The 27,633-nt window shown below is 42.4% G+C and overlaps 1 protein-coding gene across 1 annotated transcript in view; it reads right to left on the bottom strand.

Moving 5' to 3' along the window:
- LOC101141483 (histone H2A.V-like) overlaps positions 1-27,633 on the bottom strand; it is a 152,078-nt gene that overhangs the window by 113,914 nt on the left and 10,531 nt on the right. The gene's annotated exons all lie outside the window — the stretch shown is intronic.

The following is a 27,633-nucleotide window of genomic DNA, read 5'->3' on the forward strand; positions in this document are numbered from 1 at the left end:
GAAGCACAGCAGCTATGCTTCAACCAATCACAGACGGTCAGCTGTCCAAACTGTTCAAGAAAGTCAGACACCAAGCTGTAATCAATCCAGTGGGTCCCGTGCTCACTTCCATTTTCTATACGTCACTTTCCTTTTTTTGGTCCATAAATCTTATCCAATCATGCAGCTGCCCTGGAGTCCTCTAAATCTGTCTGGTTCTGGGGCTGCCAAAATCATTTTTTTTCTTTCTGGCTCAATTAAACTTTGTTAATTTAATTTGTCTCAAGTTTTTCTTCTAATATTCAGTGTCAGAAGTGAAGATGTAAACTAAAACTCCAGTGCACCAGGTGACCAGTTCAGGTATCCACGAATCCAACTGCGTTCAGTGCCCTCTTGTTGGTAACTGGAGGCCATGAGTGGTTTTTCCTTTTTTTTTTTTTTTTTTTTTTTTTGAGACAGGGTCTTGCTCAGTCGCCCAGGCTGGAGTGCAGTGACATGATCTCGGCTCACTGCAACCTCGGCCTCCCAGGTTCAAGCGATTCTCCTGCCTCAGCCTCCTGAGTAGCTGGGATTACAGGCATGCGCCGCCACGGCCAGCTAATTTTTGTATATTTAATAGAGATGGGGTTTCATCATGTTGGCCAGGCTGGTCTCGAAATCCTGACCTCAAGTGATCCACCCACCTCAGCCTCCCAAAATGCTGGGATTACAGGCGTGAACCACTGTGCCCGGCTGATGCGTGGCTTTTCTCTTAAATTCCAAGTTCCACTAAATTGTGCTTTGAGCTAAGTTGATTTGAGCAATATTTAGACTGATCTCAGTCCAAGATCAGATTGAATTTGACAATTAACTGGATTAGATTCAGCTGGAAGACTCAGGCCTTAGTGCTTTTCTGAAAACGAGTTCATCTCAGTCCAAGGAGTCTGGGACTCCACCTTCCAGGACTCCACATAATTTTATTATAGAAATTATGCGCCCAGAACATGTGCATTTTCAGAAAAGTTGGTTAACCTTACTAGAGACAACTTCGAATTAACAATGGGGAAGTTTTAATTTGGATAAAATTGTTTATCTGCAAGGCATATGTTTTAAGAGAATCAAAAATCCTGCAAAAACAATAGGATGTATTCTCTTTTTTTATTTTAAATTCCGAGATACATGTGCAGGATGTGCAGGTTTGTTACATAGGTAAATGTGTGCCATGATGGTTTGCTGCACCTATAAACCTATCACTTAGGTATTAAGCTCCACATGCATTAGCTATTTATCCTGATGCTCTCTCTTTCTCCAGGACGTATTCTTTAACTGGCTTGTGGAGGTACCTAAAAGGCTAAATGAATTTAAAATTGCTTCTTGACCAGGCGTGGTGGCTCACACCTATAATCCCGGCACTTTGGGAGGGTGAGATGGGAGGATCGCTTGAGCCCACGAGTTCGAGACCAGCCTAGGCAACATAGTGAGATACAATCTCTACAAAAAAAAGAAAAAAAAAATTTTTTTTTTTTTTTTTGAGACAAGGTCTTGCTCTGTCATCCAGGCTGGAGTGCAGTGGTATGATCTTGGCTCACTGCAACCTCCGCCTCCTGGGTTGAAGCAGTTCTCCTGTCTCAGCCTCCTGAGTAGCTGGGATTACAGGCGTGTGCCACCATGCCTGGCTAATATTTGTATTTTTAGTAGAGACGGGGTTTCACCATGTTGGCGAGACCGGTCTCGAACTCCTGACCTCAGGTGATCCACCCGCCTCGGCCTCCCAAAATGCTGGGATTATAGGCATGAGCCCCCGCACCCGGCCAAAAAAAAAATTTTTTTTTAATAGCCAGGTGTGGGGGCACATGCCTGTACCCCCAGCTACTCAGGAGGCTGAAGTGGAAGGAACACTTGAGCCTGAGAGACCAAAGCTACTGTGAGCCATGATTGTACCGCTGCACTCCAGCCTGGGCAACAGAGTGGACCTTTTTGCTTCATTACTCTTTTACCCTGAAGATGATGAAAAAAAAGAAGTTAGACAAATGTCTTCTTGCTGTAACCACCTTCACTCCATGGCTTAAAATGGAGCTAAAAGCCATTGTAAAAGACTTCCCTAGCCCACAGGAAAATCCTCAGAAATTTATTGAAGAATTTAGAATCCTCCTAGGAGCTTACAATTCACGACTCCCTGACCTTTACCCACTTATTCACATGATATTAGGGCCTGACAAAGCTTGAAAATGGCTGGTGGTAGCACAATGCGACAGACCCGAGGAGAATATTAAAGACTCCCCCAAAACCTCCTCATGAGAAGGGCTAAAAGGAACTAGAAGAATTGCTGACAGCCTTTTAAGTTCAATTCCTAAGATTTTTCCACCAAAAAAAAAAAAAATTGATTGGTCCATCATACAATCCTGTAGACAAAAACAGGATGAACCAGTTTCAGATGAAAGAACTCGCTTAGAAACATTGTGAAACATTCTGGGCTGAAAGTACAGCAAGGAGTATTTCCTGCAGGGACTGAAATGGCATTAACCTGTCTTTATAAATGGACCCCATTCTGAACTTAACAGTTCAATTTTTAAAAAAAACATAAACCGGAATGGGAAGTTACAGATATGGTTGAATTGGTGGCCTTCACTGAACATTTTGAGAAGACTCTAGTGTAAGAAATAAAGCCAAAAGGCTAATAAGCTTATATCTCTCCAATTACAACAGTTACGGGGGCCCAGACCGAAAGGATCTTCTCGTTTTTAATTTAAATCACAACCAAGAGGTCCTAAAACAAGAAATTATTTACTCTAAGGTGTCCGCCTTCATTACAAACCACAGGGGAATGCCACAGGGGTTTACTAAAGCCTTCCTTACCTTGGGGAAACTGGAAAAAAGATTGTCCACTTTTATGTCAGTCCACCAATAAGCCTCCTCCCTTTGTGATATGTGATATGGTTTGGCTGTGTCCCCACACAAATCTCATCTTGAATTCTCACATGTTGTGGGAGGGACCCAGTGGGAGGTAATTGAATCATGAGGGCAAGTCTTTCCCATGCTGTTCTCATAATAGTGAATAAGTCTCACAAGATCTGATGGTTTTATAAAGAGGAGTTTCCCTGCACAAGTTCTCTCCTTTTGCCTGCCGCCATCCATGACTTGCTCCCCCTTGCCTTCTGCCATGGTTGTGATGCCTCCTCAGCCATGCAGAACTGTAAATCCATTAAACCTCTTTTTCATCCCAGTCTCAGTTATGTATTTATCAGCAACATGAAAATGGACTAATACAGTCTATTGCACCTCCAATGAAAGCACATGATATTTTAGTTCTCGTGATGATAGTCAACATGAATGAGGCTCCGAGAGATTCTCCAATTTTGTAAAATGCTTAAATAAACATGGAGAAACAAGAGTTAAAATAAATAAACAAATGGAGAGGCAGGTCATGGTGGCTCACACCTGTAGTCCCAGTGCTTTGAAAAGCCAAGGTGGGCAGAGAACCTGAGCCCATGAGTTTGAGACCAGACTGGGCAATAAGGCAAAATCCCGTCTCTACCAAAATAATAATAATAATAATAATACAAAAATTAGCCAGGCATGGTGGTGTGTGCCTGTAGTCCTAGCTATTGGTGAGACTAAGGTGGTAGAATCTCTTGAGCCCAGGAGACAGAGATTGTAGTGAGCTGAGATTGTGCCCTTGCATTCCAGCCTGGGTGATGGAGCAAGACCCTGTCTCAAAAAAATAATAATTTTTTTTTTAAATGAAGAATCTTGCTGGGCATGGTGGCTCACACCTGTAATCTCAGCACTTTTGGGAGGCGTAGGTAGGTGGATCACGAGGTCAGGAGTTTGAGACTGGCCTGGCCAATATGGTAAAACCCGGTCTCTACTAAAAATACAAAAAAATTAGCTGGGTGCAGTGCTGCGCACCTGCAGTCCCAGCTGCTCAGGAGGTTGAGGCAGGAGAATCACTTGAACCCAGGAGGTGGATGTTACGGTGAGCCGAGATTGCCCCACTGCACTCCAGCCTGGGCGACAGATCAAGACTCCATCTCAAAAAAAAAAAAAAAGAGAAGAAAAAGAAGAATCTTGTACAATCTTAGTGGATATCAGAACCACCTCATCCATAAAACCCACTTTAATGTGCCAACAAATCCCGCAGATTGAAAAGGTCATTTCTGTGGTGGGAGTTTTCAACCAACTTCAAGAGGTTTCCTTATCTGAACCCATCCAACTGACTTTGGGGCTATTTTCAGAAAAACATACCTTTTTACTGTGATTCTACTCCAGTATACTTGCTAGGTTGAGACTTACTTTCAATGCTGAAAGGGCATACCAATATCTCCTCAGAGAAAAAATTACTCTTAGAGTTTCCTGACTCTCCTGAACCAGAACTGTTCTCTCTACAGGCAGAAATGGATAAGATCAACTCTCAACCCTGTAATACCCCTGACATTTCTAAACACGTGAACGTTTATGGGCCTCTTTCTCAAATGATACAGGAAGGACTAAAAGGGTGGAACCTATAAAAGTGTAAATGGATCATTCTAAACCTTTACCTAAATTACCCCAATCCACTAATACCAGAAGCAATTCAAGGGCTCTCACCAATTGCACAAGATTTAATTATACAAGGATTTACAATTCTGTGTACCAGTCCTTGAAACACTCCAATCCTACCAGTTAAAAAAAAAAAAAAGTGGGCAGGGGACGGTAGCTCATGCCTGTAGCACCAGCACTTTGGGAGGCCAAGGCGGGCAGACCACTTGAGGCCAGGAGTTCAAGACCAGCATGGCCAACATAATGAAACCCCATCTCTAGTGAAAATACAAAAATTAACCAGGTGTGGTGGCACATGCCTGTACTCCCAGCTACTAGGGAGGCTGAAGCAGAATTGCTTGAACCCAAGAGGCAGAGATTGCACAAGATCACGCCACTGCACTCCAGCCTAGGCAACAGAATGAGACTCCATCTCAAAAAAAAAAAAAAAATACCAAAACCAAATGGATCAGGTTGGAGATCCGTTCAAGATTTATGGGCAGTTAACAAAATTGTAATATCAAGGCTTTCTGTGGTTCAAATTCTAAAACTTTATTATCTAATTTACCCTCTGACTCAAAGTGGTTCATAGTAACAGACTTCTGCTCAGCCTTCTTTAGCATTCCAGTTTATAAAAACAGTCAGTATTTGTTTGCTTTTATTTAGAAAAGCCAGCAGTACCCCTGTACTATAATGCCATAGAGGTTTACTGAAGCCTATTTGTATTTTTCCCAGGCATTGAATCAGGAATTAATAACCCTACAGTTTCCTTGAAATTCTATTCTTCTATTTTCCTTTTTATTTTTCTTTATTAAATGTATTTTTTTTAATAGAGATGAGGTTTTGCCATGTTGCCCAGGCTGGTCTTTAACTCCTGAGCTCAAGCGATTCACCCACTTCAGCTTCCCAAAGCACTGGGATTACAAACATGAGCCACTCTGCCTGGTCGAAATCCTATCCTAATTCAGTATGTAGATGGCATGTTATGCTCTCCCACTAAAGAGTGCTCTGGGCCAGGCATGGTGGCTCACGCCTATAATCCTAACACTTTGGGAGGCCGAGGTGGGCAGATCACTTGAGGTCAGGAGTCCAAGACCAGCTTGGCCAACATGGTGAAACCTTGTCTCTACTAAAAATACAAAAATTAGCTAGTCATGGTGGCTCCCGCCTGTAGCCCCAGCTACTCAGGAGGCTGAGGCAGGAGAATCACTTGATTCTCAGGAGGTGGAGGTTGCAGTGAGCCTACCGAGATTGCACTACTGCACTCCAGACTGGGCAACAGAGCGAGACTTCTTCTCAAAAAAAAAAAAAAAAAAGCAGGGGTAGGTTCCAAGATGGCCAAATAGGAACAGCTCCAGTCTGCAGCTCCCAGCATGAGCGACGCAGAAGACGGGTGATTTCTGCATTTCCAACTGAGCTTTGAAGAGAGCAGAGCTTCTCCCAGCACACAGTTTGAGATCTGAGAACAGACAGACTGCCTCCTCAAGTGGGTCCCTGACCCCCGAAAGTAGCCTAAGTGGCAGACACCTCCCAGTAGGGGCTGACTGCCGCCTCATACAGCTGGGTGCCCCTCTGAGACGAAGCTTCCAGAGGAAGGATGAGGCAGCAACATTTGCCATTCTGCAATACTTGTTCTTCTGCGGCCTCCACTGGTGATACCCAGGCAAACAGGGTCTGGAGTGGACCTCCAGCACAATCCAACAGACCTGCAGCTGAGGGTCCTGACTGTTAGAAGGAAAACTAACAAACAGAAAGGACATCCACACCAAAACTCCATCTGTACATCACCATCATCAAAGACCAAAGGTAGATAAAACCACAAAGACAGGGAGAAACTAGAGCAGAAAAGCTGAAAATTCTAAAAATCAGAGCATCTCTTCTCCTCCAAAGGAACACAGCTCCTTGCCAGCAATGGAACAAAGCTGGACGGAGAATGACTTTGATGAGTTGAGAGAAGAAGGCTTCAGACGATCAGTAATAACAAACTTCTCCGAGCTAAAGGAGGATGTTCAAACCCATCGCAAAGAAGCTAAAAACCTTGAAAAAAGATTAGACGAATGGCTAACTGAATCAACAGTGTAGAGAAGTCCTTAAATGACCTGACGGAGCTGAAAACCATGGCCCAAGAACTACGTGACGCAGGCACAAGCTTCAGTAGCCGATTTCATCAAGTGGAAGAGTATCAGTGATTGAAGACCAAATGAATGAAATGAAGTGAGAAGAGAAGTTTAGAGAAAAAAGAGTAAAAAGAAACGAACAAAGCCTCCAAGAAATATGGTACTATGTGAAAAGACCAAATCTACGTCTGATTGGTGTACCTGAAAGTGACTGGGAGAATGGAACCAAGTTGGAAAACACTCTGCAGGATATTATCCAGGAGAACTTCCCCAATCTAGTGAGGCAGGCCAACATTCAAGTTCAGGAAATACAGAGAATGCCACAAAGATAATCCTCAAGAAGAGTAACTCCAAGACACATAATTGTCAGATTCACCAAAGTTGAAATGAAGGAAAAAATGTTAAGGGCAGCCAGAGAGAAAGGTCGGGTTACCCACAAAGGGAAGCCCATCAGACTAACAGCAGATCTCTCGGCAGAAACTCTACAAGCCAGAAGAGAGTGGGGGCCAATATTCAACATTCTTAAAGAAAAGAATTTTCAATTCAGAATTTCATATCCAGCCAAACTAAGCTTCATAAGTGAAGGAGAAATAAAAAACTTTACAGACAAACAAATGCTGAGAGATTTTGTTACCACCAGGCCTGCCTTACAAGAGCTCCTGAAGGAAGCGCTAAACATGGAAAGGAACAATCAGTACCAGCCACTGCAAAAACATGCCAAATTATAAAGACCATCAAGGCTAGGAAAAAACTGCATCAACTAACGAGCAAAATAACCAGCTAACATCATAATGACAGGATCAAATTCACACATAACAATATTAACCTTAAATGTAAATGGGATAAATGCACCAATTAAAAGACACAGACTAGCAAACTGGATAAGAGTCAAGACCCATCAGTGTGGTGTATTCAAGAGACCCATCTCACGTGCAGAGACACACATAGGCTCAAAATAAAGGGATGGAGGAAGATCTATCAAGCAAATGGAAAACAAAAAAAAAAGCAGAGGTTGCAATCCTAGTCTCTGATAAAACAGACTTTAAACCAACAAAGATCAAAAGAGACAAAGAAGGACATTACATAATGGTAAAGGGATCAATTCAACAAGAAGAGCTAACTATCCTAAATATACATGCACCCAATACAGGAGCACCCAGATTCATAAAGCAAGTCCTTAGAGACCTACGAAGAGACTTAGACTCCCACACAATAATAATGGGAGACTTTAACACCCCACTGTCAACATTAGACAGATCAACGAGACAGAAAGTTAACAAGGATACCCAGGAATTGAATTCAGCTCTGCACCAAGCGGACCTAATAGACATCTACAGAACTCTCCACCCCAAATCAACAGAATATACATTCTTCTCAGCACCACATCACACTTATTCCAAAATTGACCACATAGTTGGAAGTAAAGCACTCCTCAGCAAATGTAAAAGAACAGAAATTATAACAAACTGTCTCTCAGACCACAGTGCAATCAAACTAGAACTCAGGATTAAGACACTCACTCAAAACTGCTCAACTACATGGAAACTGAACAACCTGCTCCTGAATGACTACTAGGTACATGACGAAATGAAGGCAGAAATAAAGATGTTCTTTGAAACCAATAAGAACAAAGACACAACATACCAGAATCTCTGGGACACATTCAAAGCAGTGTGTAGAGGGAAATTTATAGCACTAAATGCCCACAAGAGAAAGCAGGAAAGATCGAAAATTGACACCCTACCATCACAGTTAAAAGAACTAGAGAAGCAAGAGCAAACACATTCAAAAGCTAGCAGAAGGCAAGAAATAACTAAGATCAGAGCAGAACTGAAGGAAATAGAGACACAAAAAGCCCTTCAAAAAATCAATGAATCCAGGAGCTGGTTTTTTGAAAACATCAACAAAATTGAGAGACCACTAGCAAGACTAATAAAGAAGAAGAGAGAGAAGAATCAAATAGATGAAATAAAAAATGATAAAGGGGAGATCACCACCGATCCCCCAGAAATACAAACTACCATCAGAGAATACTATAAACACCTCTAGGCAAGTAACTAGAAAATCTAGAAGAAACGGATAAATTCCTGGACACATAGATCCTCCCAAGACTAAACCAGGAAGAAGTTGAATCCCTGAATAGACCAATAACATGTTCCGAAATTGAGGCAATAATTAATAGCCTACCAACCAAAAAAAGTCCAGGACCAGAAGAATTCACAGCTGAATTCTACCAGAGGTACAAAGAAGAGCTAGTACCATTCCTTCTAAAACTATTCCAATCAATAGAAAAAGAGGGAATCCTCCCTAACTCATTTTATGACACCAACATCATCCTGACACCAAAGCCCGGCAGAGACACAACAAAACAAGAGAATTTTAGACCAATATCCTTGATGAACATCGATGCAAAAATCCTCAATAAAATACTGGGAAACCGAATTCAGCAGCACATCAAAAAGCTTATCCACCATGAGCAAGTTGGCTTCATCCCTAGGATGCAAGGCTGGTTCAACATATGCAAATTGATAAATGTAATCCATCATATAAACAGAACCAAAGACAAAAACCACATTATTATCTCAATAGATGCAGAAAAGGCCTTCGACAAAATTCAACAGCCCTTCATGCTAAAAACTCTCAATAAACTAGGTATTGATGGGATGTATCTAAAAATAATAAGAGCTATTTATGACAAACCCACAGCCAATATCATACTGAATGGGCAAAAACTGGAAGCATTCCCTCTGAAAACCGGCACAGAGACGCCCTCTCTCACCACTCCTATTCAACATAGTGTTGGAAGTTCTGGCCAGGGCAATCAGGCAAGAGAAATAAATAAAGGGTATTCAATTAGGAAAAGAGAAAGTCAAATTGTCCCTGTTTGCAGATGACATGATTGTATATCTAGAAAACCCCATCGTCTCAGCCCAAAATCTCCTTAAGCTGATAAGCAACTTCCGCAAAGTCTCAGGATACAAAATCAATGTGCAAAAATCACAAGCATTCTTATACACCAATAACAGATAAACAGAGAGCCAAATCATGAGTGAACTCCCATTCACAATTGCTTCAAAGAGAATAAAATACCTAGGAATCCAACTTATAAGGGATGTGAAGGACCTCTTCAAGGAGAACTACGAACCACTGCTCAACGAAATAAAAGAGGACACAAACAAATGGAAGAACACTCCATGCTCATGGATAGAAAGAATCAATATTGTGAAAATGGCCATACTACCCAAGGTAACTTATAGATTCAATGCCATCCCCATCAAGCTACCAATGACTTTCTTCACAAAATTGGAAAAAACTACTTTAAAGTTCAGATGGGACCAGAAAAGAGCCTACATTGCCAAGACAATCCTAAGCCAAAAGAACAAATCTGGAGGCATCATGCTACCTGACTTCAAACTATACTACAAGGCTACAGTAACCAAAACAGCATGGTACTGGTAACCAAAACAGAGATATAGACCAATGGAACAGAACAGAGCCCCCGGAAATAATACCACACATCTACAATCATATGATCTTTGACAAACCTGACAAAAGCAAGAAATGGGGAAAGGATTCCCTATTTAATAAATGATGCTGGGAAAACTGGCTAGCCATATGTAGAAAGCTGAAACTGGATCCCTTCCTTACACCTTATACAAAAATTAATTCAAGATGGATTAAAGACTTAAATGTTAGACCTAAAACCATAAAAACCCTAGAAGAAAACCTAGGCAATACCATTCAGGCCATAGGCATGGGCAAGGACTTCATGACTAAAACACAAAAAGCAATGGCAACAAAAGCCAAAATTGACAAATGGGATCTAATTAAACTAAAGAGCTTCTGCACAGCAAAAGAAACTACCATCAGAGTGAACAGGCAACCTACAGAATGGGAGAAAATTTTTACAATCTACCCATCTGACAAAGGGCTAATATCCAGAATCTACAAATAACTTAAACAAATTTACAAGAAAAAATCAAACAACCCCATCAAAAAGTGGGCAAAGGATATGAACAGACACTCCTCAAAAGAAGACATTTATGCAGCCAACAGACACATGAAAAAAATGCTCATCATCACTGGCCATCAGAGAAATGCAAATCAAAACCACAGTGAGATACCATCTCACACCAGTTAGAATGGTGATCATTAAAAAGTCAGGAAACAACAGGGACTGGAGAGGATGTGGAGAAATAGGAATGCTTTTACACTGTTGGTGGGACTGTAAACTAGTTCAACCCTTGTGGAAGTCAGTGTGGCGATTCCTCAAGGATCTAGAACTAGAAATACCATTTGACCCAGCGATCCCATTACTGGGCATATACCCAAAGGATTATAAATCATGCTGCTATAAAGACACATGCACACGTATGTTTATTGCAGCACTATTCACAATAGCAAAGACTTGGAACCAACCTAAATGCCCATCAATGATAGACGGGATTAAGAAAATGTGACACATATACACCATGGAATACTATGCAGCCATAAAAAAGGATAAGTTCATGTCCTTTGTAGAGACATGGATGAAGCTAGAAACCATCATTCTGAGCAAACTGTCTCAAGGACAGAAAACCAAACACTGCATGTTCTCACTCATAGGTGGGAATTGAACAATGAGAAAATTTGGACACAGGGTGGGGAACATCACACACTGGGGCCTGTTGTGGGGTGGGGGGAGGCAGGAGGGATAGCATTAGGAGATATACCTAATGTAAATGACGAGTTAATGGGTGCAGCACACCAACATGGCTCATGTATACATATGTAACAAACCTGCAAGTTGTGCACATGTACTCTAGAACTTAAAGTATAATAATAAAAAAGTAAAAAAAAAAACTGTAAAATAAATAAGAGTGCTCTGATACCAAAGGTGTTGAATGAGAAAAAAAAAAGTGCTCTGAAATTGACTCTGTTTACTTTACAGCAACTCACACATATAGGTCACAAAGCTGTGATGGAAAAACTTCAGTTTTACATCGAGAGAAAAAGTTTACTATTTGGGACTGGGTGCAGTGGCTCACACCTGTAATCCCAACACTTTGGGAGGCTAAGGCGGGTGGATCACCTGAGGTCAGGAGTTCAAGACCAGCCTGGCCAACATGGTGAAACCTCATCTCTACTAAAAATACAAAAATTAGCCAGGCATGGTGGCAGGTGCCTGTAATCCCAGCTACTTGGGAGGCTGAGGCAGAAGAATGACTTGAACCCTGGAGGCAGAGGTTGCAGTGAGCCAAGATCATGCCACTGCACTCCAGCCCTCCAGCCTGAGCGACAGAGGAAGACTCCAGCTCAAAAATAGATAGATTAATTAATTAATTAATTTACTATTTGGGATACGACTTGACTGCTGAAGGGATTTCTCTCTCAACCATTCAAAGTTTTTCTCAGCCTGCAACCAAAAGACAATTAAGAGGGTTTCTTACACTTGCAGGATATTGCAGATCCTGGACCCTGAATTTTTCTGTGATGTCTTCTCCATTGTATGAGCTCACTAGAAACACAGTCCCAGAGCCATTACCTTAAGAAGACAGTCATGAGCTGGCTTTTCACCATGAAATTGGCCTTATAACACCCCCCAGCTTTATGACTTTCAAATCAGGCTAAATCTTTTACCTTGTTCATTTCGAAACCTAACATCAGGCATTAGGAGTTCTTACCCAAAAACATGGGAGGAAACAGGCCTGTTGCCTGTTATAGCCTACAATTAGACCTAGTAGCTGAGGCATATCCTAATTGTTTAAAAGCAGTAGCAGCAGAAGCCTAGTGGGAGAAGCTTCATATCAGCTGGTTTTAGGAAATAAACTTAATTTCATGTCCCAAATGCTGTGGAAAGTCTACTAAATTCCAACCAAACTCAGCATTTTTCAGCAAGTAGACTAACATCTTATGAAATTGTTCTCCGTCTCTTCTCTCCATCTAAAATGCTGCAACCTGCTTATCCCTGCTATTCATTTACCTCTGCCTGACAATGGTGAAGATCACAGTTGCGTGAGTGTAGTATCAGAAGCTGGCTGGGTGCAGTGGCTCACGCCTGTAATCCCAACACATTGGGAGGCCAAGGCAGGCAAATCACTCGAGGTCAGGAGTTCAAGACCAGCCTGGCCAACATGACAAAACCCTGTCTCTACTAAAAATACAAAAATTAGCCGGGTATGGTGGCATGCACCTGTAATCCCAGCTACTTAGGAGGCTGAGGCGAGAAAATCACTTGAACTTGGGAGGCAGAGGTTTCAGTGAGCCAAGATTCACTGCACTCCAGCCTGGGCGACAGAGCGAGACTGTCTCAAAAAAGAAATAGTGGGCAGTGCATTCTGCAGTACTGTGGATCTGTCTCTTGCTTCAACAGTGTTTTGGCCGGGCGTGGTGGCTCACGCCAGTAATCCCAACACTTTGGGAGGCCGAGGCAGGTGGACCACTTGAGGTCAGGAGTTCGAGATCAGCTTGGCCAACATGGTGAAACCCTGTCTCTACTAAAAACACAAAAATTAGCCAGGCATGGTGGCATGCACCTGTAATCCCAGCTACTCGGGAGACTGAGGCACCAGAATCACTTGAACCCAGAGGGCAGAGGTTGCAGTGAGCCTAGATCGCGCCACTGCACTCCAGTCTGGGCGATAGAGAGACACCCCATCTCAAAAAAAAAAAACAGTGTTTGGATGGACCAGACCCAGACTCCCTATCTTCCAGCCTCTGACTCCTCTCCAATCTCCCCTCCACTTGCAACCTCCAGACCATCTTCTCTGCCACCTCCTGCTTCTGGGACCAGCCAACACCATTTTTGTGGTTAGCTCCTTTTCTGACCAACCATGAGCTCCTAGATTCATCAGAATTATTCTACCAAGGTGGAGACAGCTGCCAACCACCTGGTCAATTGGCATCTGCAGGCCTTCTACACCTACCTTTCTCTGGCCTTCTATTTCAACTGCAGACATGTGGCTCTGGAAAGCATGGGCCACTTTTTCTACAAATTGTCCAAGGAAAGGCACGAGGACACCAAGTGTCTCTTGAAGATGCAAAACCAGCATGGCAGCCACATTGTCTTCCAAGACGTCCAGCAGCCATCTCCACATGAGTGGGGCCCTATTCTCCATGATGTCATTATTATGCATTGCATGCCTGTATCAGAATATATCATGTACCACATAAATATATACACCTGCTGTGTGCCCACAAAAATGAGAAATTAGAAAAAAAAAAAGTTGTCTCTTTTTTTTTTTTTCTTTTTTTTTTTTTTTTTGAGATGGAGTCTCTCTCTGTCGCCCAGGCTGGAGTGCAGTGGCACGATCTTGGCTCACTGCAAGCTCCGCCTCCCGGGTTCACGCCATTCTCCTGCCTCAGCCTCCCAGGCAGCTGGGACTACAGGCGCTTGACATCATGCCTGGCTAATTTTTTTGTGTTTTTAGTAGCGATGGTGTTTCACCATGTTAGCCAGGCTGGTCTCGATCTCCTGACCTCGTGATCCGCCCACCTTGGCCTCCCAAATTGCTAGGATTACAGGCGTCAGCCACCGTGTCCAGCCAAAATGTTTTTAAAGATGAATGGAGTAAAACCCTGGACACCATGGAGGCCACCACGGTCCTGGAGAAGAACCTGATCCAGGCCCTTTTGGATCTTCATGCCCGGGGTTCTGCCTACACAGACTCCCATCTCTGACTTCCTAAAGAGCCTCTTCATAGATGAGGAAGTGAAACTCATTAAAAACATGGGCAATCACCCGACCAACCTCTTCAGGCTGTCTGGCCCCCAGGCCGACTGGACCAGTGTCTCTTTGAAAGGCTCAACCTTAAGCACACCTAGGAGCCTACTGAACCCAGCAACTCCAGAAGGGTCCCTCTCAAAGCATCAGGGCTTCTGCCTGAGACTCTCCCTCCAGCCCCTGGGCAGCTTTTTAACCACCCTAGAGCCCTCTCCATGCCTTGGACCAAATAGAAATAAAGCTTTTTGCAACAGCAAAAAAACAGGGAGGTGGGGGAGAAGAAAAGAAAAAACAAAAAAGTAATAACAACCCCTCATGTTTACTCTGTTGGAGAATCCGGAGTTAATACTTTTTGTTGATGAGTCCCACGCCAAAAATTTGGAAGGAAAATAATAGGTAAGATATGCCACTCCCACCCAAAATGAGTTACTAGAGAAGGGAACTCTTCCTCAATTTAAAGCAGCTCAACCTAAGGAGATTTTGCTCTCATCCAAGCTTGTTATATAGCTAATGACAAGGTGGTAAATATGTATGCGGATAATGTATATCTTTCTTGAGTAGTATGTGATTTCTTGCATGTTAAGGAAACAATAAAGATTTCTCACTTCTAGTGGGAGCCCCATCAAAAATGGACTCCAATTAGATGAATTTTTTTCTGCTTTCCTGTTACTGTCACAGATTGCCATTATTAAGATTGAAGCCCATACTGTAAAACTAAACTGAATATCACGGACCTGCCGTAGCAGATTTTAATGCTAAATCAGCTAGTGCTGAAACTGTTGGCATATGCAGTTTGGATGAACTCCATAAGATTAATACGAGTCAACTACTCCCTTTTGATGACCTATTTAATAAACAGGGTAATGCACCTAATTTGGAAAAACAAAATTGATATCTAAAAGTACATACAAAAATTAGCTGGGCATGGTGGCACCTGCCTGTAATCCCAGCTACTCCGGAGGCTGAGGCAGGAGGATCACTTGAACCCGGGAGACAGAGGTTGCAGTAAGCTGAGATCGCATCACTGCACTGTAGCCTGGGCAACAGAGCGAGACTCCTTCTCAAAAATAAATAAATAAAAGTATATAAATTAAATGTGAAGCACAGTCTCACAGAGGGCCTGGATGGCCACCTAGTCCTACCTGAGTCTTTAAAGCTTCCATTTTTAAAAGCTCTGCACTTCATAACTCATCATGGAACAGAAAAAATGTTCCAGGCCAGGCACCGTGGCTCATGCCTGTAACCTCAGCACTTTGGGAGGCCGAGAAGGGTAGATGGCCTGAGGTCAGGAGTTCAAGACCAGCCTGGCCAACATGGTGAAACCCCATCTCTACTAAAAATACAAAAATTAGCCAGGCACAATGGCACATACCTGTAGTCCCAGCTACTCAGGAGGCTGAGGCTGGAGACCCACTTGAACCTGGGAGGCGGAGGCTGCAGTGAGCCAAGATGGTGCCACTGCACTCCAGCCTGGGTAACAGAGAGAGAATCTGTCTCCAAAAAAGAAAAAATGTTCCAAATTATTAAAAAGTATGGGTGTGGCGACTATTCTAAAATTGCTAAAACACTGGTTTATAACCAATGTTTGGTTTATCAAACTCATAGTCCTGGGAAAACAATCAAAACTTCAGGGGGTATATTTCCACCACCTAATGGACCATCTGGAGATTTATAGATAGACTTCATTCAGTTGCCACCCTCAATGGGGTATCAGTATGTTCCTGTCATAGCTGTATGTTTTCAGGTTGGGTAGAGGCTTTTCCATGTAGGAAAGTCAAGTTGTGACAGTAGCTAAAAAATGATTAGAAAATCTGTTTCCTCTACAGGGCATCCCTGGAGAAGTCTATAGCAATAGGAGACTTCGTTTTACTCAGCAAGTTATAAAGCAGTTAAATAAGGTGTTACAGACACACTCCCATTGTCCCTATCACTCTCAGCCTCCTGGAAAGGTTGAAAGAACAAATGGCATCTTAAAACTTAAATTGGCAAAGTTAACTGAGTCAAATCGATTACCTTGGCCAAAGATACTACCATTAGCTTTAATGGCAATCAGATCCATTCCCACTGGAAAACATAAGTGGACTCCTGATAAAGTAGTCACTAGAAGGCCCATAGCCCTAATAATAGAACTTTCTGCATCTCCTGCTCTCCTTAACTCTCATGTGACTAAATGCTGCAAGGTTTTAATGCATTATGCCAAAGTGTATTTTCAACAGGTAAAGACATTCTTACTGACCCATCAGCTGAGGACAATCAAACCTTTCAAAGTCTCGAATCTGGAGATTGGGTCATCTGGAAATGACATCAGAGGAAGACCTCCCCTGAACCTTGTTGGAAGGAACTGTACAAATTTCTTCTCACCACCCACAATGCAGTGAAGCTTCAGGGCCTTGAATGTTATGTCACAGCTCAAAAGGGCCTGCTCAGATTCTTGGAACTGTACACTGGTTGGCAAGTTTAAGGTAAAGGTAACGAGAGAAATTTCTCCCCAGAAGAAGATGGCATACTAGACTTGGAAAGCTTTCCCAAAATTATGGAGCAAAACTTCTCTGCTATCATGAAAGACGTATGCCTTTTTCTTTTTTCCTCATTTCCTCCTGTCCTAATATTTTCCTTTCCTACAGGAAAATCTGTAGGACCATAATCAAGCTTTAGCTCAAGCTAATGCCCTAGCACAAAACCAGAGCAATTGTTGGGTTTATGGGCTAAAGGCAAAAAAATCAGAAAACAATTCCATTAACACTAATGCCTCTCTGTGTTCTCAATGAGAGTCACCTTAAAATGTTAAAGGAAGAGCAGAAAGCTATCCTTGATATTCTAAACATCATGGCTAATGGATTTCCTGCACTCGCTACAAACAACACTCTAACTTTTCCAATTAATAAGCTAATAATTACTAAATATAGAAAACCCGCCTGAGGCCAGGCGTGGTGGCTCACACCTGTAATCCCAGCATTTTGGGAGGCCTAGGCGGGCGGATCATAAGGTCAGGAGATCGAGACCATCCGGGCTAACACGGTGAAACCCCGTCTCTACTAAAAATACAAAAAATGAGCTGGGCATGGCAGCAGGCTCCTGTAGTCCCAGCTGCTGGGGAGGCTGAGGCAGGAGAATGGCGTGAACCTGGGAGGCAGAGCTTGCAGTGAGCCGAGATCACACCACTGCACTCCAGCCTGGGTGACAGAGAGAGACTCCGTCTCAAAAAAATAAAAGAAAAAAACCCACCTCAGTGATGCCTGCAAAAGGTATATTGTGCTTCCAGGCATCACACGCTCAAGATCTGGGAACTTGTACTTATGTGTGTACAATTAATTGTACTTATGTGTGTACAAGTAATTGCTTGCATAATGTTACTGGATTAAATCCAGTGGGATCCTTTTTTACTAAATGTGTTGATACAGTAAGTCCTCACTTAACATTGTTGATAGGTTCTTGGAAACTGCAAGTTTAAGCAAAATGCAATGTACAGCAGATACTCAAATAATGTCATTTTGTTCAGCCTCATTTCATTATAATGTTGATGAGAAAAAAACTGGTTTTCTTAGAGTCATTTTGCTTAAAGTTGCAGTTTCCAAGAACCTACCAATGATGTTAAATGAGGATTTACTGTACACCCTTACAGAATGTTATAAAGGGGTCACAAAAAAAGTGGATTTCCCACTGCACCTTGTTCAGAAGCTATGCAGATTTGTGGGTGAAGAAATTTAAGTGATGCTGCTCAAACACAACCAGGTGGCCCTCTTTTAAAACTCCTGAGGGCCTATATTGGGTCTGTGGAACATCTCCTTATTTCATTCTGCCTTTTTTTTTTTTTTTTTTTTTTGAGACAGAGTCTCGCTCTGTCGCCCAGGCTGGAGTACAGTGGCACAATCTCAGCTCACGGCAACCTCCACCTCCTCGGTTCAAGTGATTCTCCTGCCACAGCCTCCAGAGTAGCTGAGATTATAGGCACATGCCACCATGCCCGGCCTCATTCTGCCTTTTTACTAGTTCAGATCTTGCTATTTGGCCTGGCTCATTCTTGCCTTTTGAATAGCTTCCCCTGAAAGTCTCCATAATAGCTCCCACAATCAGAGGTCAAAATGTTCAATAACAAAAATTAGCACCAACTTTAAAACAGATAAAGATAAGCTAATTTCCAAAGAGGGAAGATTTTCATGGGGTTCCTGGGGGCCTACTCTTGGTAGTAGTGGGACACCAGTTGTATGAAATTTAATGCTAATCTATAAATTGGAAAAAATATTGGATTTTGTAGCAAATCAGGTGTCCCAGGGTTATAAATGGGTAGAAGCCATCCTCCCAAAGGTGGATGATAACATACATATTCCACACAAACTTAACAGACTATCATCCAGCTTTAGACCTTCTTTCTGAAGGTCTATAAAGTTGGGGGCTTGTGTTTGGTATTAAAAAACTGAATGTCGGCCAGGCGTGATGTCAGGTTCCATCTCAGCTCACTGTGACCGCCTCCCGGGTTCAAGTGATTCTCCTGCCTCGGCCTCCCCAGTAGCTGGGATTACAGGCACACACCGGGCTAATTTTTTGTATTTTTAGTAGAAACAGGTTTTTACCATCTTAGCCAGGCTGGTCTCGAACTCCCACCTCGGCCTTCCAAAGTGCTGGGATTACAGGTGTGAGCCACTGTGCCCGGCCGAAAACTTCTTTTTTAAAAAAAAACAGGATCTCACTCTGTCACCTAGGCTGAAGTACAGTGTCGTGACCAATGCTCACTGTAGTCTCAACTTCCTAGGCTCACGTGATCCTCCCACCTCAGCCTCACAAGTAGCTGGGACTACAGGTGTGCACCACTATGCCCAGCTAATTTTTTAATTTTTTTTGTTGAGACGAGGTCTCACTATGTTGCCCAGGCTGGTCTTGAACTCTTGGGCTTAAGCAGTCCTCCCTACTTGGCCTCCTAAATTACTGAGTTTATAGGTGTGAGCCACTATACCCAGCCTCAAGCTTCTTTTTATATTGTGGGGTAAGGTCAGGAGTAACTGGTGACCACAGATATGTGGGCATCACCAGGGGTCCAAGAAGTTTGCAGAGCTTCTTGTTCACAATCAGCTACTTGCCAGATGACATAAACCAGGCCACCTTGTGCCTATAAATCTTTAACATAACATTGTTACTTGTATGCATGCTTCCTTGTCCCCTCAGGGATCTGTTTCAAAAAAGAAATAGTGGCCCAGCACAACAGCTTGTGCTTGTAGTCCCAGCATTTCGGGAAGCCAAGGCAGGTAGATCACTTGCAGTCAGGAGTTGCAGACCAGCCTGGCCAACACAGCGAAACCCTGTCTCTACTCAAAATACAAAAATTAGCCAGGCATCCGGGAGTGGTGGCGCATGTCTGTAATCCCAGCAACTCAGGAAGCTGAGGCACAAGAATCGCTTGAACCTAGGAAGTGAGGGTTGCAGCGAGTCAAGATTTCACCACTGCACTCCAGCCTGGGATAGAGCAAGACTTTGACTCAAAAAAAAAAAAAAAAAAAGAAAGAAAGAAAAAGAAAAAGTTTAAAAAAAAAAAAAAGAAATAGTCATCATATCTAAACTGTAAATTATTTTCTTTTTTTTTTTTTTTTTGAGACGAAGTCTCACTCCCAGGCTGGAGTGCAATGGCGCAATCTCAGCTCACTGCAACCTCCGCCTCCCGGGTTCAAGTGATTCTCCTGCCTCAGCCCCCCAAGTAGCTGGAATTACAGGCGCCTGCCAACACGCCTGGCTAATTTTTGTATTTTTAGTTGAGACAGGGTTTTACCATGTTGGCCAGGCTGGTCCAGAACTCCTGACCTCAGGTGATCCACCCACCTTGGCCTCCCAAAGTGCTGGGATTACAGGCATTAGCCACCACACCCAGCCTAAGCTATAAATTATTTTCATGATTATCTCGGCCTATGTGCAGGAATGAGCAAAGGCAGGTAGCTTGTGAGGTTAGAAGCAAGATGGAGATAGCTACCTTAGATTTCTCTGTTACAATATTATTTATTTGAAGCTCCAATTAATTGGAGTCCTGTTTTGTTTCTGTTCCTGTTTTAGAGACAGGATCTCACTATGTTGCACAGGTTGGCCTTGAACTCCTGGCTTCAAGTGATCCTCCTACTTCACACTCTAGTAGCTGGAATTACAGGCACATGACACCACACCTGGCTTGAAGTCCCGTTTTGTTTTGTTTTGTTTGTTTTGTTTTGTTTTTTCAAGACAGGGTCCTGCTCTGTCAATCAGGCTGGAATCCAGTGGTACAAACACGGCTCACTGCAGCCTTGACCTTCCAAGTCACTGCAGCCTTGGCCTTCCAGGCTCAAGCAGTCCTTCCAAGTAGCTGGGACTACAGGTATACGCCACCACGCCCAGCTGTTTTTTTCCTTTTTTGCAGACACAAGGTCCCACTATGTTGACTGGGCTGGTCTTGAACTCTTGGGCTCACCCTCCCACTTCGGCCTCCCAAAGTGCTGGGGCTATAGGTATAAGCCACTACACTTGGCAAAGTCCTGTACTTTTACTTGCTAAGTGGCTCATCCTCACACGGGGGGCAAAAATTGAGGAAAGGATTGCAAGACCTTGACTAGAGGATGCATCATCACATCAAAGAAATCTATGAGAGGGCGAGGCCGGCAGATCACCTGAGGTCAGGAGATCGAGACCAGCCTGGCCAACATGGTCTCTACTAAAATCCATCTCTTCTAAAAATACAAAAATTAGCTGGGCATGGTGGCAGGCGCCTGTAATCCCAGCTACTCGGGAGGCTGAGGCAGGAGAATCGCCTGAGCCCGGGAGGCAGAGGTTGCAGTGAGCCGAGATCACACCACTGCACTCCAGCCTGGGCGACAGAGTGAGACTCCATCTCAAAAAAAAAAAAAAAAAGTATAAATCCCTGAGTTTCTGAATAATCTCTGCATCTGCTCCCAACAAAGCCTGTCACATAAAGAGCACCATCAGTCCAGATAGATCTACAAACAGCAGCAAAGACAATAAACTAGGTACGTTTAGTTATCCTTCAAAAGGCAGCTCAAATGTCACATCTTCTTTGATGTTTAGTTAACTCTGCCCCAAGCCAAACAAACAGCTCCTCGCTTTGTGTTCTCCAAAGCTCAGTGTCCACGCTGTGAAGCCCGGGCAATCCAAACAGTGAGCGGTGGTTTATGGATCATTGAGGTGGTCGCTGTGCAGTTCTCTGAGCTCTCTGCATGCAGAGCTCTCACTCTGTTCATCTTTGCAGCCACGGTGTCCACCACGATGCCAGACTGCAGCCACAGAGGCTCTACAAATGTTTTGTTCAATTAACAAGGGAAAACCAAGGCCTGGAAATATTAAATCTGATTCAACTTCCTTTTTTTTTTTTTTTTTTTTTGAGGCGGAATTTCGCTCTTGTTGCCCAGGCTGGAGTCCCAGTGGCACAATCTCAGCTCGCCGCAACCTCTGCCTCCCGGGTTCAAGTGATTCTCCTGCCTCAGCCTCCAGAGTAGCTGGGATTACAGGCATGCAACACCATGCCTGGCTAATTTTTTGTATTTTTAGTAGAGATGGGGTTTCTCCATGTTGGTCAGGCTTGTCTTGAACTCCCGACCTCAGGTGATCCGCCCGCCTCGGCCTCCCAAAAGTGCTGGGATTACAGATGTGAGCCACCGCACCCGGCTCAACTTTCAATTTATACTTTTTTTATGTTTCTGTGGGTCTACCACACACAAGGAAAATGAATGATGTTTCAGAAGTTGGAATGACAGACCTCGCTGTACAGTGATTGGAAGAGATACCTGCTATGACAGACATTGAACACCATTCTTTCTGGCCTGGGGCCAACACGGCATCGAGGGTGGCAGGTTTCCCTTCTCCACCCAGCTTCTGCCTTGTATGGTGGTGGAACGAGCCTTGGAAGGAAAAATCTCCAACTTCTATTCTAACTCTGTGACAGCGGCCAAGTCATTTTGCCTTGGTTTTCTCCTTTTTCAACTGCCAAGGATGATCTAAACTAAGTAATCCCTAAAGTGCCTTGAACTTGCTTCCCTATTCAACAGCACTCGTTGAGGTCCTTCTGTACAGATCTCTCTGGGGATACAAAACAAGACCTAGTCCCTGACCTACAGGAACTCACAGACTACTGGAAAGACAGAGAAGCAAAAAGCAAATGCCCTGAAGTGTGGCTGATACTTTGCGCACGCACACACACACACACACACACACAAAAGTAGTTATCACCATTTACTTGTCATTCACAATCACCATGTGCCAGTCACAGTCCCAATTCCCACTGCCACCTTGTGAAACAGTGTCATTTTAATCCTCATTTAGGGAAGTGAAATGACTTCCTCAAGGTCACTCGGCTAGTAAGTGTCCAGAGCTGCTATTGAAATAAATCTGACTCAAGAACTAGCCCTCGGCTGGGCGCTATGGCTCATGCCTGTAATCCCAGCACTTTGGGAGGCCGAGGCAGGCCTCCCAAAGGATCACCTGAGGTCAGGAGATTGAGACTAGCCTGACGAACATGGTGAAACTCCATCTCTATTAAAAATACAAAAAAATCAGCCAGGTGTGGTGGAGCGTGCCTGTAATCCCAGCTACTCGGGAGGCTGAGGCAGGAGAATAGCTTGAACCCGGGAGGCAGAGGTTGCAGTGAGCTGAGATCTCGCCATTTCACTTTAGCCTGGGCAACAGAGTGAGATTCCATCTCCATCTCAAAAAAAAAAAAAAGAACTAGCCCTCTTGCAGCCATAAAAAAAGAATGGAATCATGTTCTTTGCAACAACATGGATGCAGCTGGAGGCCATCATCCTAAGCAAATTAATGCAGGAAGAGAAAACCAAAATACCACATCTTACTTATAAGTGATAGCTAAATATAGAACACACATGGACATAAAGACAGAAACAACAGACACGGGGGTCTACTAGAGGGTGAAAGGAGGGAGGGTGGCAAGGGCTGAAAAACTACCTATTGGATACTATGTTCACTGCCCGGCTGACAGGCCCAATCACACCCCACAACTAGCATCGTGCAATATGCCTTTGTTACAGAACTTCACGTAACCTCAATTCCAAAATAAAAGTTGAAAAAGAAAAAAAAGTAAAAAAGCAAAAATATTTTAAAACCACTTTCAAAAAAAAAAAAAACAAAAAACTAGGCCTGGCATGGTGGCTGTCTCATGCCTATAATCCCAGCACTTTGGGAGGCCGAGGTGAGCGGATCACCTGAGATCGGGAGTTCGAGCCCAGCCTGACAAACATGGAGAAAACCCATCTCTACTACAAATACAAAATTAGCCAGATGTGGAGGCGCATGCCTGTGATCCCAGCTACTCAGGAGGCTGAGGCAGGAGAATCACTCAAACCTTGGAGGCAGAGGTTGCGGTGAGCCGAGATCGCACCATTGCACTCCCGCCTGGGCAACAAGAGTGAAACTCCATCTCAGAAAAAAAAAAAAAAAAAAACTACTAGCCCCCATAGCCACTCAGCACACTACTTCTCAGTATGTGAAAAGAATCAGGGGCAGTGCCAAGGAGGGCATAAGAAAAGTTTCTTTCTTTTTTTTTTTTTTCTGAAACAAAATCTCACTCTGTTGCCCAGGCTGGAGTGCAGTGGCGCCATCTCAGCTCACTGCAACCACCACCTCCCGGATTCAAGCGATTGTCCCGCCTCAGCCTCCCAAGGAGCTGGGACTACAGGCACCTGCCACCATGCCCAGCTAATTTTTGTATTTTCAGTAGACAGAGTTTCACCATGTTAGCCAGGCTGGTCTCAAACTCCTGACCTCAGGTGATCCACCCGCCTTGGCCTCCCAACGTGCTGCGATTACAGGTGTGAACCACCATGCCCAGCCAGGAAAGTTTCTTAAAGCATTTCTAAGTATAACACAAAATCCAGGAATTGTAAAAGTATTAAGAATTTAAATAAGAATTGGTATTGGTATCAAATATAGGGTTTACTATTTTTGTTTTGTTTTGTTTTGTTTTCAGTAGAGCCGAGGTCTTGCTATGTTGCCCAGATTGGTCTTGAATTCCTGGCCTCAAGCAATCCTCCCACCTTGGCCTCCCAAAGTGCTGGGATTACAGGCCATTTTATTCTATGTAAAGCACTGTTCCAAATGCTTCAAATATATTATGCATTTAATCCTCACCAAAACCTTATGATTATAATACCCATTCTACAGATGAGGAAAATAAAATATAGAAAGTAAATTTCCAACATCACACAGCCTACTGCCCAACTGGAATTTGAACCAGAGGGCCTGGCTTCAGAACCTGTACTCCAATCCATTCTGCTATACTGTCAAAAGTCAAAGGTAAAAGACAAATTGGAAGAAAAAAATTGAAATTTATATCACAAATAGCTAACCTTGCTAATATATTAAGGGCTCCCCCTAAGAAAAAAGGTCAACAACCCGGTAGAGAAATAAGCAAAGCATATGACTAGTTCAGTAAAATTAAGTACATAACAAGAAAAATGCAGATTTTAACTCTACTGAGATACCATTTCTCACCTTCCAGATTGGCAAAAACCTAAAAGTTTGACAAAACATTCTGAGGCTATGGAGAAATGGACTCACATACATTTCTGGTGGGAATGAAAATCAGTACAAAATCTATGGAGGGCAATTTAAAATTACAAATCCATATACCCTTTGACCCAGCAATTCTGTCCTGAAATTATTCTACAGACAACTCACACATGCAAAATGACATTAATGTAAGGCTAATCATTGCAGTCCCCTTTGTGATTGCAAAGTCCTGGAAATAACCTAAATGTCCATCAATTGAGACAGGTTGAATAAATTTGATAAATCCAAATTACAGAATACCTTGCACTGTAAAAAGTTGAGGAAGCAGCCAGGTGCATTGGCTCATGTCTGTTATCCCAGCACTTTGGGAGGCCGAGGCTGGCAGATCACCTGAAATCAGGAGTTTGAGACCAGCCTGGCCAACATGGCAAAACCCCTCTCTACTAAAAATACAAAAATTAGCCAGGCATGGTGGCACATGCCTGTAGTCCCAGCTACTTGGGAGGCTGAGGCAGGAGAATCACTTGAACCTGGGAGGCAGAGGTTACAGTGAGCTGAGATTGCACCACTGCACTCCAGGCTGGGAGACACAGCAAGGCTCCATCTCAAAAAAAAAAAAAAAAAATGTTGAGGAAGCTATGGATTCATATAAGATCATTTCAAAATACATTAAAATAAAAAAGCAATGTGCAGAACAATGTATATAATATATTATTCTTTTGGACAGGTGAGGTGGCACACACCTGTAATCCCAGAACTTTGGGAGGCCAAGGCGGGCAGATCACCTGAGGTCAGGAGTTTGAGACCAGCCTGGCCAACACGGTGAAACCCCGTCTGTACTAAAAATACAAAAATTACCTGGATGTGGTGGCGCACGCCTGTAGTCCCAGCTACTCAGGAGGCTGAGGCAGGAGAGTCACTTGAACCTGGGAGGTGGAGGTTGCAGTGAGCGGAGATCACGCCACTGCACTCCAGCCTGGGCAACAGAGCAAGACTCGTCTCTAAAAAGTAAATAAATAAAAATAAAAATAGGCCAGGCACAGTGGCTCACGCTTGCAGTCCCAGCACTTTGGGAGGCCGAGGCAGGCAGATCATGAACTCAGGAGATCGAGACCATCCTGGCCAACATGGTGAAACCCTGTCTCTACTAACAATAAAAAAATTAGGCTGGTGTGGTGGTGCATGCCTGTAATCCCAGCTACTCAGGAGGCTGAGGCACAAGAATCGCTTGAACCCAGGAGCTGAGATCACGCCACTGCAGTCCAGTCTAGCAACAGATTAAATAAATAAATAAATAAATAAAATAACAACATATTATATTATATATAATTATACATATTATATAATATATTATATAATATTATATTATATCTATTATATAACATATTATAATATATTATATTATATATATTATATTATATTATATATATTATATTATATATATTTATAATATAATAATTATATATAATATATTATATTATATATAATACATATAATATATTATATATATTATATATAATATATTATATATAATATAACATAATATATATAATATTATGCTATATTACTATAATATAAATATTATATTATATTATATTATTGTATTATGTATATTTATATATTATTTATAAATATATAATTATAAATATTTATAATTATAATATGTATAATTATATTATTATAATTATATTATATATGTTATATATTATATATTATATAATATATAATACAATAAATTTTTATATATAATATATTTTATTATATATAATATATTTTATTATATAATATATTTTATTATATGATATATTTTATTATATGATATAATATTTTTATGATATATTATTATATGATATAATATTTTATTATATATGATATAATATTTTATTCTTCTGTGTATATGTTGTTTTATGCAAAAAGCAGAGGAAACATATATTTTGTATTGATTTGTATAGGCACAAAAATACCTTTGGGGCAAGATAGGAAGTGGGCATATGTGGGGTGGGGTAAGGATGGAGAAAAGAACTTCCCCATATACTTTTGGCTTTTTTTTTTTTTTGAGACAGAGTCTCACTCTGTCACTCAGGCTGGAGTGCAGTCACATGATCATGGCTCACTGCAGCCTCGAACTGCTGGGCTCCAGTGATCCTCCCACCTCAGCCTCCCCAGGTGCTGGCACTACAGACATGTGCCACTACACCCTTGTAATTTTTTTTTTCACAGTGAAAGATTTTACTTTTTTTTTTTAACTTTCATCCAAACATACCCTTTTCTGAAAAACATAAAAGCATGCACATCAATGGCATCCCTGTAAAGAAAAAATAATAATTAAGCTGTAAATCAATAATAATAATACAAACTTTTACATGATATGTGAAAAGATTTACAGGTAGTCATAGGGCTCTTAATTTTAGAAAATAATAATTCAAGTGAAAGTGAATATCAACACAGGTTAGGGAGAAGCTTCTTTTTTTTTTTTTTTTTTTTTTTTTAGATGGTGTCTCTCTCTTGTTGCCCAGGCTGGAGTGCAATGGTGCAATGGCACCACCTCCGCTCACTGCAACCTCTGCTTCCCAAGTTCAAGTGATTCTCCTGCCTCAGCCTCCTGAGTAGCTGAGATTACAGGCATGCACCACCACACCTGGCTAATTTTGTATTTTTGGTAGAGATGAGGTTTCTCCATGTTGGTCAGGCTGGTCTCAAACTCCCGACTTCAGGTGATCTGCCTGCCTTGGCCTCCCAAAGTGCTGGGATTACAGGTGTGAGCCACTGCTCCCGGCTTCCAAACATTTTGGTACAAAATATTTTTCAGCAATAGTATTTTATAGACCTTTTGTGAGAAGAATATTAGTA

This window comes from Gorilla gorilla, chromosome 16 (genome assembly GCF_029281585.2).
Source record: "Gorilla gorilla gorilla isolate KB3781 chromosome 16, NHGRI_mGorGor1-v2.1_pri, whole genome shotgun sequence".
Taxonomy (NCBI): domain Eukaryota; kingdom Metazoa; phylum Chordata; class Mammalia; order Primates; family Hominidae; genus Gorilla; species Gorilla gorilla.